The following is a 19,653-nucleotide window of genomic DNA, read 5'->3' as shown; positions in this document are numbered from 1 at the left end:
TTGACTTTATCAAAAGGGAAATATATTGGCTCATGTAACAGAATAGCCCAGGGATAGAGCTAGTTTTAGATAACATGATTGAATCCAGGAACTCAAATAATGTCAAGGCATGAGCTCTATCCATTTCTGTTATGCTTTCCTTGGCATTATATCCATTTCTTACAGGTTCTTCTCTCATTGTGGCAGGGTAGTTGCCAATAACTCCTGGTTTACAATTTCATGACTTTAAGTCCAGCAGAATAGAGAACACCTCTTTGTCTATTACTTGAACAAGATTACTGGCACTATCTCTGATCAGATCAGAATAGTTTACTTGAGTAACATGCTCATATCTTAACCACATATTGTGGCTTACAAGAGTGATCGGCCAGACCTGTGTGGCATGTGAATTCTTGGAACTAGAAATAGAGAGCTTTACCCAAAGCACAGAAAGTGAATGGATACAGAGGGAGAGCATTAGGACAAATACCTAATGCATGCAGGGCTTAAAACCTGGATGATGAGTTGATAAGTGCAGCAAACCACCAGGCACATGCATACCTATGTAATAAGCCTGCACGTTCAGCACATGTATCCCAGAATTTAAAGTAAAATCTTTTTAAAAAGAAAACGAAAATGTGGTATACAATGTTTAATGATCAAATCAGGGTAATTAGCATATTAATCACCTCAAACATTTATCATTCATATTCAGTTCTTCGTAAGGAAATATATTTTCATTTCTCTTTGGTAAATACTTAGAAGTGGGATTGCTGGCTCTTATGGTAAGTGTATTTTGTGGGGAGAAGCCACTTTCTTCTTTTTTGCTTCAGCTTTTAAGTTCAGGGATACATGTGCAAGATGTGCAGGTTTGCTACAAAGGTAAATGTATGCCATGGTGGTTTGCTGCACAGGTCATCCCATCACCAAGGTATTAAGCATAGCATCCATTAGCTATTCTTCCTGATGCTCTTCCTCCCCCACCCCTCCCCTGACAGGCCCCAGTGAGTGTTGTTCCCCTCCCTGTGTCCATGTGTTGTCATCATTCAGCCCCCACTTATAAGTGAGAACATGCAGTGTCTGCTTTTCTGTTCCTGAGTTAGTTCGCTGAGGATAATGGCTTCCATTCGCGTCCCTGAAGAGGACGTGATCTTGTTCCTTTTTATAGCTGCAGAGTATTCCATGATGTATATGGACCACATTTTCTTTATCCAGTCCATCATTGATGGGCATTTAGGTTGATTCCATGTCTTTGCTATTGGGAATAGTGCTGCAGTGAAAATACGCATGCATATGTCTTTATAATAGAATGATTTATATTCCTTTGGATACATATCCGGTAATGGAATCACTGGGTCAAATAGTGTTTCTGTCTTTAGCTCTTTGAGTAATTGCCACACTGTCTTCCACAATTCTTGAACTGATTTACACTCCCACCAACAGTGTAAAAGCATTTTTTTCCTTCACAACCTTTCTAGCCTGTTATTTTTTGACTTTTTAATAATAGCCATTCTGCCGGGCGCGGTGGCTCAGGCCTGTAATCCCAGCACTTTGGGAGGCCGAGACGGGCGGATCACGAGGTCAGGAGATCGAGACCATCCTGGCTAACACGGTGAAACCCCGTCTCTACTAAAAAATACAAAAAAACTAGCCGGGCGAGGTGGCGGGCGCCTGTAGTCCCAGCTACTCGGGAGGCTGAGGCAGGAGAATGGCGGGAACCCGGGGGGCAGAGCTTGCAGTGAGCTGAGATCGCGCCATTGCACTCCAGCCCGGGCGACAGAGCCAGATTCCCTCTCAAAAAAAATAATAATAATAATAGCCATTCTAACGGATGTGACATGGTATTTCATTGTGGTTTTGATTTGCATTTCTCTAATGATCAGTGATGTTGAGCTTTTTTCCCATATGATTGTTGGCAGCATATATGTCTTTTTTTAAATTGTTTTTTTTTTAAGTTCTGGGGTACATGTGCAGGATGTACAAGTTTGTTACACAGGTAAACGTGTGCCATGGTGGTTTGCTGCACTTATCAACCCATCACCTAGCTATTAAGCCCAGCATGCATCAGCTATTTTCCTAATGCTCTCCCCACCACTGCCCTCCTCCAACAGGCCCCAGTGTGTGTTGTTCCCTTCTCTGTGTCCATGTGTTCTCATTGTTCAGCTACCACTTATAAGTGAGAACATGCAGTGTCTGTTCATATCCTTTGCCCACTTTTTAATGAGGTTGCTTGGCTTTTTCTTGTAAATTTGTTTAAGTTTCTTATAGATGTTGGATATTAGACCTTTGTCAAATGCATAGTTTGCATAAATTTTCTCCCATTTTGTAGGTTGTCTGTTTGTTGATAGTTTCTTTTGCTGTGCAGAAGCTCTTTAGCATAATTAGATCACATATGACAATTTTGGCTTTTGTTGCATTTGCTTTTGGTGTTTTCATCATGAAATCTTTGCCCATGCCTATGTTCTGAATGGTACTGCCTAGGTTTTCTTCCAGGGTTTTCATAGTTTGGGATTTTACATTTAAGTATTTAATCCATCCTGAGTTAATTTTTGTATATGGTGTAAGGAAGGGGTCCAGTTTTGATCTTCTGCATATGGCTAGCCAGTTATCCCAGCACCATTTATTGAATAGGGAATCCTTTCTGCAATGCTTGTTTTTGTCAGGTTTGTTGAGGATCAGATAGTTGTAGGTGTGCAGTCTTATTTCTGAGTTCTCTACTCTGTTCCATTGGTCTATGCATCTGTTTTTGTACCACATGCTGTTTTGGTTACTATAGTATAGTTTGACGTCAGGTAGTGTTATACCTCCAGCTTTGTTCTTAAATCATATTTATTGATTTGTGTATGTTGAACCAACTTTGTCTCCCAGGGATAAAGCCTACTTGATTTAGTGAATAAGCTTTTTGATGTGCTGCTGGATTTGATTTGCCAGGATCTTGTTGAGGATTTTTGCATCAGTGTTCATCAAGAATATTGGCGTGAAGTGTTGTTGTTGTTGTTGTTGTTGTTGTTGTTGTGCCTCTTAGGGAGGGGTTCCTCCTCCTCATTTTTTTGGAAGAGTTTCAGTATAAATGGTCCCAGATCTTCTTTGTACATGTGATAGAATTTGGCTATGAATCCAACTGGTCCTGGGCTTTTTCTGGTTGGTAGGCTATTTATTACTGATTCAATTTCAGAGTCTGTTGTTGGTCTTGGGAGAGGGTATGTGTCCAGGAATTTCTTCCTGGACAGAGAAGAAATGTGTCATTTCTTCGTTGAATGTGAAAGGAAAAGAATGTGTCATCATTTCTTCCAGATTTTCTAGTTTATGTGTATAGAGGTGTCCATAATATCCCAATGATTCTTTGTTTTTCTGTGGGGTTAGTGGTAATATCCCCTTTGTCATTTTTAATTGTGTTTATTTAGATCTTCTTTCCTTTTTTTCTTTATTAGTCTAGCTGGCAGTCTGTCTATTTTATTGATTTTTTTTTTAAAAAAAACAACTCCTGGATTCATTTATCTTTTGAATGGTTTCTTATATCTCAATCATCTTCAGTTCAGCTCTGATTTGGGTTATTTCTTATCTTCTGCTAGCCTTGGGGTTGGTTTGCTCTTGGTTCTCTAGTTCATTTAGTTGTGATGTTAGTTTGTTAAATTGAGATCTTTATAACTTTTTGATGTGGGCATTTAGTGCTATAAATTTTCCTCTTAATACTGCCTTAGCTGTGTTCCAGAGATTCTGGTATGTTGTGTCTTTGTTCTCATCAGTTTCAAAGAGCTTCTTGATTTCTGCCTTAATTTCATTATTTACCCAAAAGTTGTTCAGGAACAGGTTATTTAATTTCCATGTAACTGTAAGGTTTTGAACAAATTTCTTAGTCTTGATTTCTAATTTGATTGTGCTGTGGTCCAAGAGAGTGGTTGTTATGATTTCACTTCTTTTGCATTTGCTTGGGAGTGTTTTGTGTCCAATTATATGGTCAATTTTAGAGCATGTGCCATGTGGCAATGAAAAGAATGTATATTCTATTGTTTTTGGGTAGAGAGTTCTGTAGATGTCTGTCACGTTAATTACACATATCAATAACAACCATGAATATAAACAGGCTAAATGCCCCAATTGAAGGGCACAAAGTGGCAATCTAGATAAAGAACCAAGACCCATTGGTATACTGTCTTCAAGAGACTCATCTCACATCTACCAAGCAAATAGAAAATAGAAAAAGGCAGGAGTTTCAATCCTAATTTCAGACAAAACAGGTTTAAACCAACAAAGTTTTAAAAAGACAAAGAAGGGCATTACATAATGGTAAAGGGTTCAATTCGACAAGAAGACCTAACTCTCCTAAATATATATGCACCCAATACAGGAGTACCCAGATTCATAAAGCAAATTCTTAGAGACCTTCAAAAAGACTTAGACTCCCACACAATAATAGTGGGAGACTTCAATACCCCACTGATAGTATTAGGCAAATCATCAAAGCAGAAAATTAACAAAGACATTTACCTGAACTCAGCACTGAATCAATTGGACCTGAAAAAGTTATTTTTCTATTCTGGATGAACTTATATCAGTTCTGGATATACCTTTATCAATATATGCGTGATGAATTTTTTTTTCATTCTAGCTTGCTTTTTCATTTTCTTACCAATTTTTTTCAAAGAGTAAAAGGTTTTAATTTTAAGTTAAATTTTTGTAATATTTTTATTATATCATATATGATTTGTGTCTTATCTAAGGAGTATTGCCTTCCTACAAATTTGAAAATATTTTTCCTATGTTTTCTCCTAGAATTATTACGGTTTTATCTATTTAATTTTTCGTTTTTAACCCTGTTCTTGTTTGCCCCAAGAATATTCATCAGTGGCACCTGCAGCTGCAGCATTTACCCTGACATAACTTTGCCACAACATATTTCACTTTTATTATTATTTTTGCATTGGTCAATTATATCAGCTTTGGAAACAAAAGGCATTATTCTATTTATAGCATTCTGGTTTTAGTGGCGGTATTTACATTTACAAAATATAGTAATTCTTGATTGCTGAAAATTTCAAATTCTAGAATACATAGCATTCCTACACATGATGTTAACATCGTTCTCAAACAGTTGTTGGCCAAAGATTCATTTGATGAATTCAGTTTTTCTGAAGTAGATGATTCTGATGATTCAGATGGTTCTGAGGTTAGTTCTGTTTAGAAATAATTCCAAGAACAGTTTTTATATTTTATTTTCACATTGAAAATCAGTCAGATTTGCTCCAGCCTCAAAGAGTGTGTTTATGTAAAATTAAAAGAGTGCTGGCAGTGAGCTGCACTTTTTTTTCTAAATAGGAAAAGGATTAACTATTATGGATATTAATTGTACATACTTATAGGGTACATGTGGTATTTTTATACAAGCATACAATGTGCAATAATCAAATCACAGTAACTGGGATATCCATCACCTCAACCATTTATTATTTCTTCATGTTAGGAACATTACAATTCCACTCTTTTAGTTATTTAGAAATATGCAATAAATTATTGTTAACTATAGTTGCCCTATCGTGATACTGTATTCTAGATTTTTTTTACTTCCATCTAACTATAAGTTTTTTCAAGATGGGGTATTACTATGTTGCCCAGGCTAGCCTCAAACTCCTGGGCTCAAGCAATCTTCCCACATCAACTCCCACAAATAGTAACTGTATTTTTGTACCCATTTTGTTAAGTGAAATAAGCCAGGCTCAAAAAGATAACTATTACATATTCTTACTCATATTGGGAGCTTTGAAAAATGAACTCATGGAGATAGAGAGTAGAATGATGGCTACCAGAGACTGGGAAGGTTAGTAGGGAGGAGGGATAAAGAGGGAATAGTAAATGGGTACAGCTTTATATTTTACCTTTAGCTCCCTGGTTAATTTTGAGTTAAATTTTGTGTATACTGTGAGGCAAAAGTCAATGTTCATTTTTTCCGTATGAATATCCAGTTGTTATAGCACTATTTTGATGAAAAGACATTTTACTCCTTTGAATCTTTGTAGCAAATGAATTGAACATGTCTGAGTCTATTACGTTTCAGTGACCTATATGTCTATGCTTTCACCAATGTCTAACTCTTTTGATTACTGTAACTATAATAAGGCTAACTTAAGCACTGTAATTTCTCTAATATTGTTTATATTTTAAGAAATTGATTTGCATTTTCTAGGTTATTTGTGTTTCCATAGAAATTATACTATCAACTTGTCAATGTCTATAGAAAAAAAGTCTGCTGAGGTTTTTATTGTTATTGCATTAAATCTATATGTCACTTTGCTGGTATTTTTTTCTGTTGAATGTCTGATAGACTTCAGTGAAGCCATCTGGACCTGGAATTTCTAGATGTTTAGTAACAAATTAAATTTCTTTACTATATATAATGTTTTTCATATTTTCTGTTTTAGCTTCTGTCCATTTTTGTAGGTTATATTTTTCAAGGAATTTGTTCACGTAAATTGTCAAGTATTCTAGCATAAAATTGTTCACAATACTTACTTATTACCTTTTAATGACTTAATGATATATACTGATGTGCTCTTTGCTATTTCTGATATTGTTTGTTTTCTCTTTTATTTTCTTGATCTGTCTATCTGGATGTTTGTTGATTTTGATCTTTAGTTGATCTTTATTTATTAGGTTTTTCTTCTATTTTATTATTGTTTTTTCCTCTTTATTTTTTCTTTCTTCTACTCGCTTACCTCAGTTGTACTTTGTTCTTTTTCTAGCTTCTTAATCATTGATTTAAGGCCTTTTTCCTTTTCAAAAAACATTCAAAGCTTTGATTTTCTTTGTAAGTACTGTATCATCTTAATCCAACAAAGTTTTGTTGCATATTCATTATCATTCATCTCAAAATATTATCTAACACCTCTTGTAATTTATTCTTTGACTCATGATTTATTTAGAAGTGTATTTTTAAATTTGCAAATATTTGGAGTTTCTGATATATATTATTGATATTTATTTCTAATTTAATTCCACTGTGGTCAGAGAACATCCTTTGCATAATTTCAGTCATTTTATATTTATTGAAACTTGTTTTATGACCCAGAATATAGTCCACCTTAGTAAATGCATCATGTGTACTTGACAATAATGATGTGTATTCTGCAATTGCCTGGTGTAGTATTTTATAAACATTAAGTCACAGTAGTTGATAGAGTTGTTCATGTCATGTATATCTTTACTGACTTTTTTGTTTAGTTGCTGTTTCAATTGCTAAAGCATAGGTGTTAAAATCTCCTACAACAATTTTAGGGTTGTTTATTTCTCTCTGTCAATTTTTGTCTCATGCACTTTGAGGCTGTATTATAGGCATGTACATACATATCATTCTTATATCCTCATGATCAACAGTCTCTTTGTATCTTTGTGTTTAAAGTGTGCCATTTTGAGGCAGGATATAATTGTATTTTTATACATACTGATAATCTCTGTATTTTCATTAGAATGTTTAATTCTTTTTTCTTTTTCTTAGAGACAGGGTCTTGCTCTGTTGCTCAGGCTGGAGTACAATGGCACAATCATAGCTCCCTGAAGCCTCCAACTCGTGGGCTCAAGTGATTCTCTGGCCTCAGCCTTCTGAGTAGCTAGGAGTGACTACAGGTGCACACCACCGCACCTCGCTAATTTTTATTTTTTGTAGAGACAAGGTCTGGCTATGTTGCCCAGGCTGGTCTAAAACTCCTGACCTCAAGTGATCCTCCTGCTTTGGCCTCCCAAAGCAGTGGGATTATAGGCATGAGCCACCATGCTTGTCCATAGACCATTAATTCTTAATGTAATTTTTATGTAATTGGACCTAGCTCTACCATTTTATTATTTTATCTTTGTTCCCTCTATTTTATTGTTCCTCCATTTCACATTTCCTGTCTTCTTTCAGATTATTGTAATGTTTTTATTATTCAGTTTTATCTGTGACCTTTTAAGATAATATGTTTGTGTGTCTGTGTGTGTACGTGTTTGTGATTTTAGTGGCTTCTCTAAGGATTGAAATATGCATCATCTTTACAGTCCATTTACAGTTAATATTGTATCACTTCGTAGAAAATTTGGACACGTTGGAAATATACAGATCTCTTTACACATCTTGATTATTCTTTATATCAGTGGTCCCAATCCTTTTGGCACCAGGGACCAGTTTCATGGAAGACAATTTTTCCATGAACCGGGGTGAGTGAGGAGCAATGGTTTGGGGATGATTCAAGTGCATTACATTTATTGTACACTTTATTTCTATTAGTATTACATTGTAATATATAATGAAATAATTATACAACTCACCATAATGTGGAATCAGTGGGAGCCTGAGCATGTTTTCCTGCAACTAGATGGTCCCATCTGGGAGTGTTGGAAGACAGTGAGAGACCACCAGGCATTAGATTCTAACCTAGATCCCTTACAGGGTTCCTAACAGGCCACAGACTGGTACTGCTTTGTGGCCCAGGGGTTGGGGACCCTTGCTTTATGTTATAGTTCTCATACATATTAAAACTATATGTATTAACAATTTCACAATATAATGCTATAATTTTTGCTTTAAAAGGGCATATGCATTTTAAAGAAATTATGAGGGAAAAATAATCTTTCATATTTACTATCTCTGATGCATTTTTTGGTTCATTTTTTGGACCCATGTTTCCCTCTGGTATAATTCTCCTTCAGCCTATGTACTTCTTTTAGCATTTCTTCTAATGCAGGCTTGCTCTGCATGAATTTTCTTGGTTTTCCTTTTCTAAAAATGTTGTTATTTTATCTCCATTATTGAAGAATGTTTTCACAGTTTATAAAACTAGATTGATCATTTTTTCCTTCCATATATTAAAGAATCATTTCATTGTCTCTATGAGTTATGATGAGAAGTCTGCAGTCACTCAAATTATTGTTTTCTTGTATGTAATGTGTCATTGTTCTCTAGATGCTTTTAAGATTTTCTTTTTGTTTGTTTGTTTGTTTTCAGTAGTTTGGTTATAATGTGCCTAGGAATGATTTTTTTAATGTATTCTGATTGAAATCTCTAGATATGTACACTTATGACTTACCTCAAATTTGGAAAACTTTCAGCCATAATTTCTTTACATATTTTTTCTGCCCCATTTTCTCCCTGTTTCTTCTTTGACTCTAATTATACATATACTGAACATTTTGATATTGTCCTACATATATCTGATAATCTGTTCATTTTAAAATATTTTTTCCTTATCGTTTTCAGGTAGTATAATTTCCATGAATCTATATTTACATTCGTTTTCTTTTTCCTCTGTCACCTCTATTCTTCTCTTAAGTCCATCTAATGAAGTTTTAATTTCAGCTATTGCATTTTTCATCTCCAAAATTTTCTTTCCTGTGTTTTCTATTTTTCTGCTGATTTTTCCTATATTTTCAATTCACTTCTAGTGTAATTTCTTTAATTCATTTAATATAGTTATAGTAGCTGCTTTAAAGTCCTTGTATGACAATTTTAGCATCTAGGTCATCTCAGAGTTGGCCTGTGCTGATTATATTTTCTCTTGAGAATTGGTCACATTTTCCTGGCTCTTTGTGTTTCCAGTAATTTTGGATTATACTCTGAATATTGTGGACATTATGTTATGGAGGCTCTGGGTTCTGTTATATTTGTCTGATGAATGCTGATGTTTTGTTGTCTCAGAAAATTTAAGAGGGAACTTGCCCTTTTGACTGTTTTGACTACCTTACCCTATCTTCCTTCTTTTGTTTATACTTCAGAATTCTCAAGTGTTTATTACATACACACACACATGCACATTATATATGTATATATAATATATATGTGTATATATATGTATCTTTTATATATATATTTAGAGAGAGAGAGAGAGAGTCTGGAGTTAATAGTAGTTGCTGTTTGTGGGATAATTGGTCTGTACCGCACTTATCATGTCATATCTGAGGCAGCACCTCCTTCTTGATTGTTTATAGGTAAATTTGATATTTTGAAGTGTCCCTTTATATACCCCTAAGACTTTGATAACTGAGTTTAGTTAAAACAAATAGATTCACACGGACCCCAAAAATATACACAGCAATATGCTAAATTTTAAAAATCATCTTCCCAGAAGTCATGCATTGAAATCATTTTTCTCCTTCCATTTGCATAATCTTTTCTCTTCTTGCAATTAATAGCACTCAACAAAATTAAGCCTAATGTAGTTGGGCAGAGAATAATTTCAAGACCTCCGTGTCTAGGCCCCTTTGTATTGACCTTGAGAATAACTTGGTCATAAAATAAGGTTTAAGATGACAAATAAACACAGCCACCACTAGCCACCACTAACAAAACCAGAACCTTCATTCCAGGGTTTTACCCCATAATTCAGTATGGACAATCCAACTGAGTTTCTGGTTTAGATAAATGATTTCACTCCTCAAAGACATGAGTATTGGAAACTTCTGGGTTGGTGATTGTGACATGTATCCTCAAAACAACTAGAACTTTTCCCTAAAAAACAAAAACAAAAACAACAAAAAAAAAACCAACTAGAACTTTTATAGTTATTCCTTTTTAAATGTCAAGATTAAATCTGTGATCAAGGGCCTTTTAAGTATATCTTAAGAATCAGGATAGTACAACCTAGTAATGGGTACTTACAATGTACTGCCAGGCACTATTCTAAGTGCTTTATGCATATCATCTCATTTAATCCTCACAATAGTCCTGTGAAGTAAGAACTATTATTGTACCCCTGTGATGGTTAATTTTATGTGTCAACTTGACTGGGCCATGGAAGGAACAGATATCAAGCTAAACATTATTTTTGGTTGTGTCTGTGAGGGTGTTTTGACATGAGGTTAGCATTAGAATTGTTAGACTGAATAAAAATATTGCCCTTCCCAGTGTAGGTGGGCATCATCCAATCCATTCAGGACCTGAATAGAACAAAAGGTAGAGGAAAGGTGGATTCTTTCTCTGCCTGACTGCTTAAGCTTGGACATTGGTCTTCCTCTGCCTTTGAATTTAGACGGGAAGTTATAGCTTCATTTCTCCTGGTTCTCAGTCCTTCAGATTCAGACTAGAACTATACCATTGGCATTTCTGCATATCCAGCTTGCAAATGGAAGACTGTGAGACTTCTGAGCCTCCACAAACACACGAGCCAATGAGCCAATTTTTTTATTACACACACACACACACACACACACACACATATGCATATATACATATATATCTGATTATGGGACAATGTGAGGATTAAATGAGATTATATGCATAAAGCACTTAGAATAGTGCCTGGTTGTGCACTGTAGGGGTGTGCGTGTGTGTGTGTGTGTGTATAAATTGGTTCTGTTTTTCTGGAGAACACTGACTAATACAACCCATTTCTCATATAAGGAAACTTAGACATGGATTTGAGTTTGAGTCCCGGTTTCTCTTTGGGCAAGAAGAGTAGATGAGGTAAGACTGAATCTACATAATCCTGAATCCCTAGGGAAATTCCATTATAATACTATCTGTATCAGTTAGAAATTTTTGGTTATAAATAACAGAAACCTAATTCAATCTTTCTCAAAAAATAGTGAATATACGGTTCATATATTAGTAAAGCATGCCTTATAGCGGCTTACTCAAAGAAGAATGTATTACCATATATCAAGAAGTCTCTAAATAGGCTGCTTCATGGGTTTGTTTAGCAGCCTGACAATGTCACAATTTTTTACAATTATCTTTGCACTTCCCTCATGCTTGTCACTTCATGGCTACAAAGTAGTGCTGCGGCTCCAGAGATCAAATCTTCATTCAATGCAAGAAATAAAGATGGATGAGTAGTACTATTCATTTATGTCCCCTTTATCAAGAAAAAAACAAAAATTTATTGGAACTTCCTCAGCAAAATTTCACTTATATCTCCTTGGCAAACTGTCATATGGCCACATCTAGTTACAAAGGAGGATGATAAAGTGAATATTCAGATTTTTCTGCCTTTAGAGTGGCAGACCACATAAAAATGGATTTGGGAATGGACGTTGTGTCAGCTAATTGGGAGTGTCTACCACACTCCATTTCTCTGCATCTTGTTTCCACTAAGGCAAAGATATTCACTAACACCACTCATAATCAACATTGTATTGGAATCCGTAGCCAGCGCTAAGATTTAAGTAAGGAAAAAGACAGTGTCTCTACAGATAATCCCAAAGAGTCTACAGAAAAACTTCTAGAACTCATAGCTTTTTTGAACCCATCAAGGAGCTTGGGTTTCAGAGCAAACAAATGGCCCATATCTAAGGGAGAAATATCCAGGGGGAGTTTCTTGTTCCTCCAACATAGGTACTGATATCTTACTCCAAATTTCTCCTCTATTTCTAATACAGAAAATAAAGCCTTGAACTTTGGAGGGAAGGGCAACCAGAACCTCTGGCATTATGGCATTGATGAGGACTTATTGCATCTGGGGAAAGGGAACAGGAGGAAAGCTTTACTTCTGAGGAAGGAGTAGGATTACATGTTGAGCCTACAACTACAGCTGGGGAGAGTCAGGAGAACCTATCAGATCATACACCTAAGATGCAAGGACCTAGTACATGCCTATAACTAAGTCTTAATCATAACAACAGAGGCCACACCTCACACTACCATCAAGCTAAAAAGCTTAAAATAGTAAACAACAGAATTCTGCTTGGAGATGAATGAGAAAGGAACAAAGACACATTCTCTGGGGCACAGCACAAATGGAAACCCTGAATCTCATAATTGAACAGATATTGTTCTGGTCGACCATTCTCCATGATAGACACAAATTCTCTATAAAAATTTGAAGCCTGTGGTGGTTCACTGATGGTAACCATAGCAGCAATATATCTCAAATTGAGCCTAACTACTAACTGCAATAATGCAAACCCTCACACTAAAGGCCTACTAGAAGGAAAGGCATGTGCATTTCAAGGCATAAAATCTATTTACCTTGGTCTCTATTTCCTACCCAACTTGTTCAACTTTCCACAAAATATTATGAGGCATGTGAAAAGGCAAAAAGAAAAGCAACACATTCCCAAAGAGACAAGAAATCTTCAAAATCAAAATTAGATATGACACAAATTTGGAAACTCTGACAGGTAACTTAAAATAACTATGAGTAGTTAGTTAAATGTTCCACCAGAAAAAGTGGACAACACACAAGATAGATGGGTAATTTCTGCAGAGAGATCAAAACTATAATAAAGAATCAAATATAAATGCTAGAAATGAAAAACAAAATAATGGAGATGAAGAATACCTTTGAGGGGCCCATCAGAACTGACACCTCTGAGGACAAAATCCATAGACCTTAAAATATATTAAATTGAAACAAAAATTTAGATGAGCAAATTGATTACATTGAGACAAAAAAAGAATGAGGAAAAGAAAGCATTCAAGAGCTGTGTGACAATATCATATGTTCTAACATTCATGTAATTAGAATCACCAAAGGAAAAGAGAGAGAAAGAACGGGGCAGAAAAAGTATTTTAAAAAACAATGACTGATAATTTTTTTTGAAAATTAATGACAAACACCAAATTGCATACCCAAGCTCAGAGTGCACCAAACATGACTTTTTAAAAACCAAACAAACTAGGCATGTTTTATTCAAACTGCTGGAAAACAAAAGACAAAGAGAAAATCCTGAAGGCAGAGAAAAGGAAATATCAAACACAGAGAAAAAAGATAAGAACCGCAGACTATTTGTCACAAGCCATACAAGTCAGGACACAATGAAATGATCATTTTAACATGTAGAAAGAATAATTTATCAACCCAGGATTCTATATCCAGAAAAAAAGTCTTTTTAAAATGAAGGTGAAATAAAAATTGTATCACACAAGTAAAAACTGAGATAATTCATTGTCAGAAGACTCATTCTACAAGATAAAGGAAAGTTTTTCAGGCAGAAAGAGTATCACATCAGACTAAAATGTGGGACTACACAAGGAAATAAAGAGTGCTAGAAATGAAACAGGAAGGTAAAGTTAAATTATTTTTCTTATTTGTATTGTTCTAAATGATAACTCACTGTCTAAAGAAAAAATATAGTAACAATTTATTTATATTTATAACATATATAAACTTAGAAGTTGTGCTAACAAAAACACAATGGATGGAAGGGAGCAATTGGGAATGTACAGTTATAAAAGCCTTACACTTCATGTGAAGTAGGAGAATAATAATTGCTGGTAGACCGTGATTTTTTAAATGTGTATCATAAACTCTGGGAAGGCACTAAATTTTTATTTAAAATGTCATTAAGAGAAGATAAAACAGAATTTTTAAATGCTCAAATAACACAAGAGAAGGCAGAAAAGGAAGAATAACGAAACACAGATGAAATAGAACAAATAGAAAACATATAAGAAAATGGTAGATTTTAATCCAACCATATCAATAATCAATAAGTGTAAATATTCTGAACACACCAGTTTAAAGGCAGTATCCGATTGGATTTAGAAATTATCCAAACCCAACTACATGTTGTCTACAAGAAACTCACTTTAACTGTAAAGGTATAGATATGTTGAAAGTAAAAGAGTGGAGAAATATATATAATGCAAACACTAACTGAAACAAAACTAGAATAGCTATGCTAATATTAGGCAAAAATAAACTTCAGAAAAGGAATATTAACAGGGATATAGAGAGACATACATGATGATGAAGGGATCAACTCTCCAAAAGACATAATCCAAAACACATAATGCTCTTTACAACATAGTACTATGTACATAGCACATAGTATATGAAGCATTTTAAATTACTGAAATTGAAGAATGCAGAAATCCATAATTATAGCTGAACACTTTGACACTTCTCTCAACAGCTGGTAGAACAAATAAACAGAAAATTAACAACGATATAGAAGATCTGAACAGCACTATCAAACAACAAGACCTAATTGACATTTATAAAAACATTCCACCCAACAAAAGCAGAATACAATTTCTTTTCAAATGTGTATGGAATATTCGCCAATGTAGACCACACTTTGGGTTGTAAGACAAACCTCAACAAATTTAAAAGAATATTAATCGTATAAAGTATGTCTTCAGATTGCAGTGGAATTAAACTGGAAATCAGTAACAGAAACATAATCTGGAAAAATTCCCAACTTTTTTGTAAATTGAACAACATCCATCTAAGTAACCCAGTGATCAGAGAAGAAATATGAAAGGGAATTTTAAAATATTTTGAGCTGAATGAAGATGAAAATACCACAGATAAAACTTTGTATGGGGTAGCTACATTAGTGCTTAGGGGGAAATTTATATTTTTAAATTCTTATATTGGAAAAGAAGTCTTCTATAAATAATCTCAGCTTCCACCTAAGAAGTTCAAAATAAACCCACAGTAAGCAGAAGAAAGGAAATAATAAAGCCGAGAAAATAATCTATAAAGTTTAAAAGAAAATTAATAGATATCAATGGAACAAAAGTTGGCTTTTTAAAAATATCAACAAAATTGATAGACCTTTACCCAGAATGACCAAGAAAAAAAAAATCAAGAAGACAATTACCAATATCAGGAAAGAATAATTCCCATTTAACAAAAGACCACACATACCTTAAAAGGATGAAGAAATATTAAGAACAACTTTATATTCACAAATGGAACAATTTAGATGAAATGGGCTAAATCCCTGGGAGGCATAAACTACAAAAACTCATCCAAGAAGAAATAAATAACCATAGCAATAGTACATCTATTTTAAAGTTTTAATCTGTAGTTAAAATTTTCCATAAAAGAATACTGTAGGCCCATATTATTTCATTGGTGCATTCTCCCAAATACTAATGGGATGATCTTTTCAAAGAAACAATGTATGGTTTAATTGATTTTCTTCTACTTCTATTACATTTTTTCTTTTCTATTTCATTGATTTGTGCTCTGATTTTATTTCTTTTCTTTCCTTTCTTTAGGTTTAATTTGCTCTTGTTTTTCTAGTTTCTGAAGGTGAAAGTTTAGATTATTGATTTGCAGTGTTTCTTCATTATGATAAAGAGTTTAAAGTACAAATTTTTTTCCCAAGCACTGCTTAAGGGGAATACCATAAATTTCGATATGTTTTGTTGTCATTTTCCTCCAGTTAAAATGCATTATAATTTTCCTTGTGATTTCTTTTATTTATGGACCCTTTGGAAGTGTGTTGTTGAATTTCTGAATATTCGGGGAGCTCTAAATTTCTTTCTGTTGCTTATTTCTAATCTAATTAGTTGTCAGAGAACATAGATTTGTTTTGAACCTTTTGAATTTATTGAGACTTGGTTTGTGGCCTATTATATGGTCTATACCGTAGAATGTTTCATGTTTGCTTGAATAAAATGTGTGTTATGTTGTTATTGTGTAAAATGTTCTAAAATGTCAGTTTACACTGGTGTTGTTCAAGTTTTCTTTATATCTTTACTAATATCTATTTGTCCTAGCAATTATTAAGATTTTTGAAATCTCTGCTTCTTTTTTCAATTCTTTCAGATTTTGCTTTATGTTTATTGGGGCTCTGTTGTTAGCTGGGAATGCATTTATAATTGTTACATATTTATGATTATAAACTGGTTCGTTTATTTCTAATACTATTTCTTGCCTTAAAGTCTATGTACTCATATCAATATAGCCATTTCAACCCCTTATGTTTATAATATGCATTTACATTTAAGGTTAATATTGTTATGTGTGAACTTGATCCTGCCATTATGATATTAACTGGTTATTTTGCTCGTTAGTTGATGCAGTTTCTTCCTAGCCTCGATGGTCTTTACATTTTGGCATGTTTTTGCGATGGCTGGTACCGGTTGTTCCTTTCCATGTTTAGTGCTTCCTTCAGGGTCTCTTGTAAGGCAGGCCTAGTGGTGACAAAATCTCTAAGCATTTGCTTAACTGTAAAGGATTTTATTTCTCCTTCACTTATGAAACTTAGTTTGGCTGGATATGAAATTCTGGGTTTAAAATTCGTTTCTTTAAGAATGTTGAATATTGGCCCCCACTCTCTTCTGGCTTGTAGAGTTTCTGCCGAGAGATCTGCTGTTAGTCTGATGGGCTTCCCTTTGTGGGTAACCCGACCTTTCTCTCTGGCTGCCCTTAAGATTTTTTCCTTCATTTCAACTTTGGTGAATCTGGCAATTATGTGTCTTGGAGTTGCTCTTCTCGAGGAGTATCTTTGTGGCATTCTCTGTATTTCCTGGATTTGAATGTTGGCCTGCCCTACTAGGATGGGGAAGTTCTCCTGGATGATATCCTGAAGAGTGTTTTCCAACTTGGTTCCATTTTCCCCCTCACTTTCAGGCACCCCAATCAGACGTAGATTTGGTCTTTTTACATAATCCCATACTTCTTGCAGGCTTTGTTCATTTCTTTTTCTTCTTTTTTCTTTTGGTTTCTCTTCTTGCTTCATTTCATTCATTTGATTCTCAATCGCTGATACTCTTTCTTCCAGTTGATCGAGTCGGTTACTGAAGCTTGTGCATTTGTCATGTATTTCTCATGTCATGGTTTTCATCTCTTTCATTTCGTTTAGGACCTTCTCTGCATTAATTACTCTAGCCATCAATTCTTCCACTTTTTTTTCAAGATTTTTAGTTTCTTTGCGCTGGGTACGTAATTCCTCCTTTAGCTCTGAGAAGTTTGATGGACTGAAGCCTTCTTCTCTCATCTTGTCAAAGTCATTCGCCGTCCAGCTTTGATCCGTTGCTGGCGATGAGCTGCGCTCCTTTGCCAGGGGAGATGTGCTCTTATTTTTTGAATTTCCAGCTTTTCTGCCCTGCTTTTCCCCCATCTTTGTGGTTTTATCTGCCTCTGGTCTTTGATGATGATGGTGACGTACTGATGGGGTTTTGGTGTAGGTGTCCTTCCTGTTTGATAGTTTTCCTTCTAACAGTCAGGACCCTCAGCTGTAGGTCTGTTGGAGATTGCTTGAGGTCCACTCCAGACCCTGTTTGCCTGGGTATCAGCAGCACAGGCTGCAGAAGATAGAATATTGCTGAACAGCGAGTGTACCTGTCTGATTCTTGCTTTGGAGGCTTCCTCTCAGAGGTGTACTCCAGCCTGTGAGGTGTGGGGTGTCAGACTGCCCTTAGTGGGGGATGTCTCCCAGTTAGGCTACTCAGGGGTCAGGGACCCACTTGAGCAGGCAGTCTGTCCCTTCTCAGATCTCAACCTCCGTGTTGGGAGATCCACTGCTCTCTTCAAAGCTGTCAGACAGAGTCGTTTGTGTCTGCAGAGGTTTCTGCTGCTTTTGTTGTTTACTGTGCCCTGTCTCCAGAGGTGGAGTCTACAGAGACAGGCAGGTTTCCTTGAGCTGCTGTGAGCTCCACCTACTTCGAGCTTCCTAGTGGCTTTGTTTACCTACTTAAGCCTCAGCAATGGCGGGCGCCCCTCCCCCAGCCTCGCTGCTGCCTTGCAGCAAGATCGCAGACTGCTGTGCTAGCAATGAGGGAGGCTCCGTGGGCGTGGGACCCTCCTGGCCAGGTGTGGGATATAAACTCCTGGTGTGCCTGTTTGCTTAAAGCGCAGTATTGGGGTGGGAGTTACCTGATTTTCCAGGTGTTGTGTGTCTCAGTTCCCCGGCTAGGAAAAGGGATTCCCTTTCCCCTTGCGCTTCCCAGGTGAGGCGATGCCTCGCCCTGCTTCAGCTCTCGCTGGTCCGGCTGCAGCAGCTGACCAGCACCGATTGTCCGGCACTCCCCAGTGAGATGAACCCAGTACCTCAGTTGAAAATGCAGAAATCACCGGTCTTCTGTGTCGCTTGCACTGGGAGTTGGAGACTGGAGCTGTTCCTATTCGGCCATCTTGCTCCGCCCCCCTCAGCCATTATTATTTCAAATATTTCTTTTGTTTCTTTCTCTCTTTCTTCTTCTGGGATTCCTATTACATGTACATTACATCTTCTGTAGTTGTCACACAGTTCTTGAATATTCTATTTTTTCAGTAATTTTTCTCTTCGATTATCAGCTTGGGAAGCTAATATTACCATATCTTCAGTTTCACTGATTTTTTTCCTGAACCATGTCTAGTCTACTGGTGAGCCCGTCAAAGACATTATGTATGTAATAGTGTTTTTTGTTTCTAGCATTTGCTTATTTGCTTTTGATTCTTTCTTAGAATTTTCATCTATCTGCTTGTATTATCTGTCTATTTTTGAATGTTGTTCACTTTTTCCATTACAGCCCTTAACATATTAGTTATAGCTATTTTAAATTTCTGGTCTTGTAATTCCTAAATTTCTGCTGCATCGAAGTCTGGTTCTGATGCTTGCCTTGTCTCTTCAGACTGGTTGTTTTTTTGTTCTTTGGTTTTGGGTTTGTTTGTTTGTTTGTTTTGTCTTTTAGCATGTCTTGTAATTGTTGTAAAATGGACATAATAAAAGGTCAAAGGAACTGAGGTAAATAGGTCTTTATGTGAGGTTTTATGTTCATCTATCTATGAGTTAGGCTTGTTTACTGTTTGCTGTAGCTGTAGGCATCGGGGCTAAACTTCCTCTAGTATCCTTGTTTTTGTCTCTGTGAGTTTTCCTAGAGACTTCTTTTTAAATAGAGTCTGATACTTGCAGTTGTTTTCAGCTATTTCAGTTGTTTTCAGTTATTATACAGGAGTTAGACTGATGTATTGGTAAGGTAGAAGGAAGGAAAGCATTCTATAGTTCTCTAATGATGTCTGTCTTTTAGTGAGTCTGTGCCTCTGGGCTGTG

At 35.7% G+C, this 19,653-nt stretch overlaps 1 protein-coding gene across 2 annotated transcripts in view; it reads left to right on the top strand.

Moving 5' to 3' along the window:
- The window catches only part of LOC105467976 (sprouty RTK signaling antagonist 3), a 128,298-nt gene that overhangs the window by 66,147 nt on the left and 42,498 nt on the right, over nt 1-19,653 (top strand). The window contains exon 1 of one of the 2 annotated variants that reach the window (XM_011717823.2): nt 9,377-11,404. The exons of the other annotated variant lie outside the window; for it this stretch is intronic. The gene's annotated coding sequence lies outside the window, so the exon portion shown is untranslated. Of the gene's footprint in view, nt 1-9,376; nt 11,405-19,653 lie in introns of those variants that run through there. 2 annotated transcript variants of the gene reach the window in all.

This window comes from Macaca nemestrina, chromosome X (genome assembly GCF_043159975.1).
Source record: "Macaca nemestrina isolate mMacNem1 chromosome X, mMacNem.hap1, whole genome shotgun sequence".
Classification (NCBI taxonomy): domain Eukaryota; kingdom Metazoa; phylum Chordata; class Mammalia; order Primates; family Cercopithecidae; genus Macaca; species Macaca nemestrina.
Note: the sequence above shows the minus strand (reverse complement) of the source record. Positions and strands in the feature narration are given on the sequence as shown.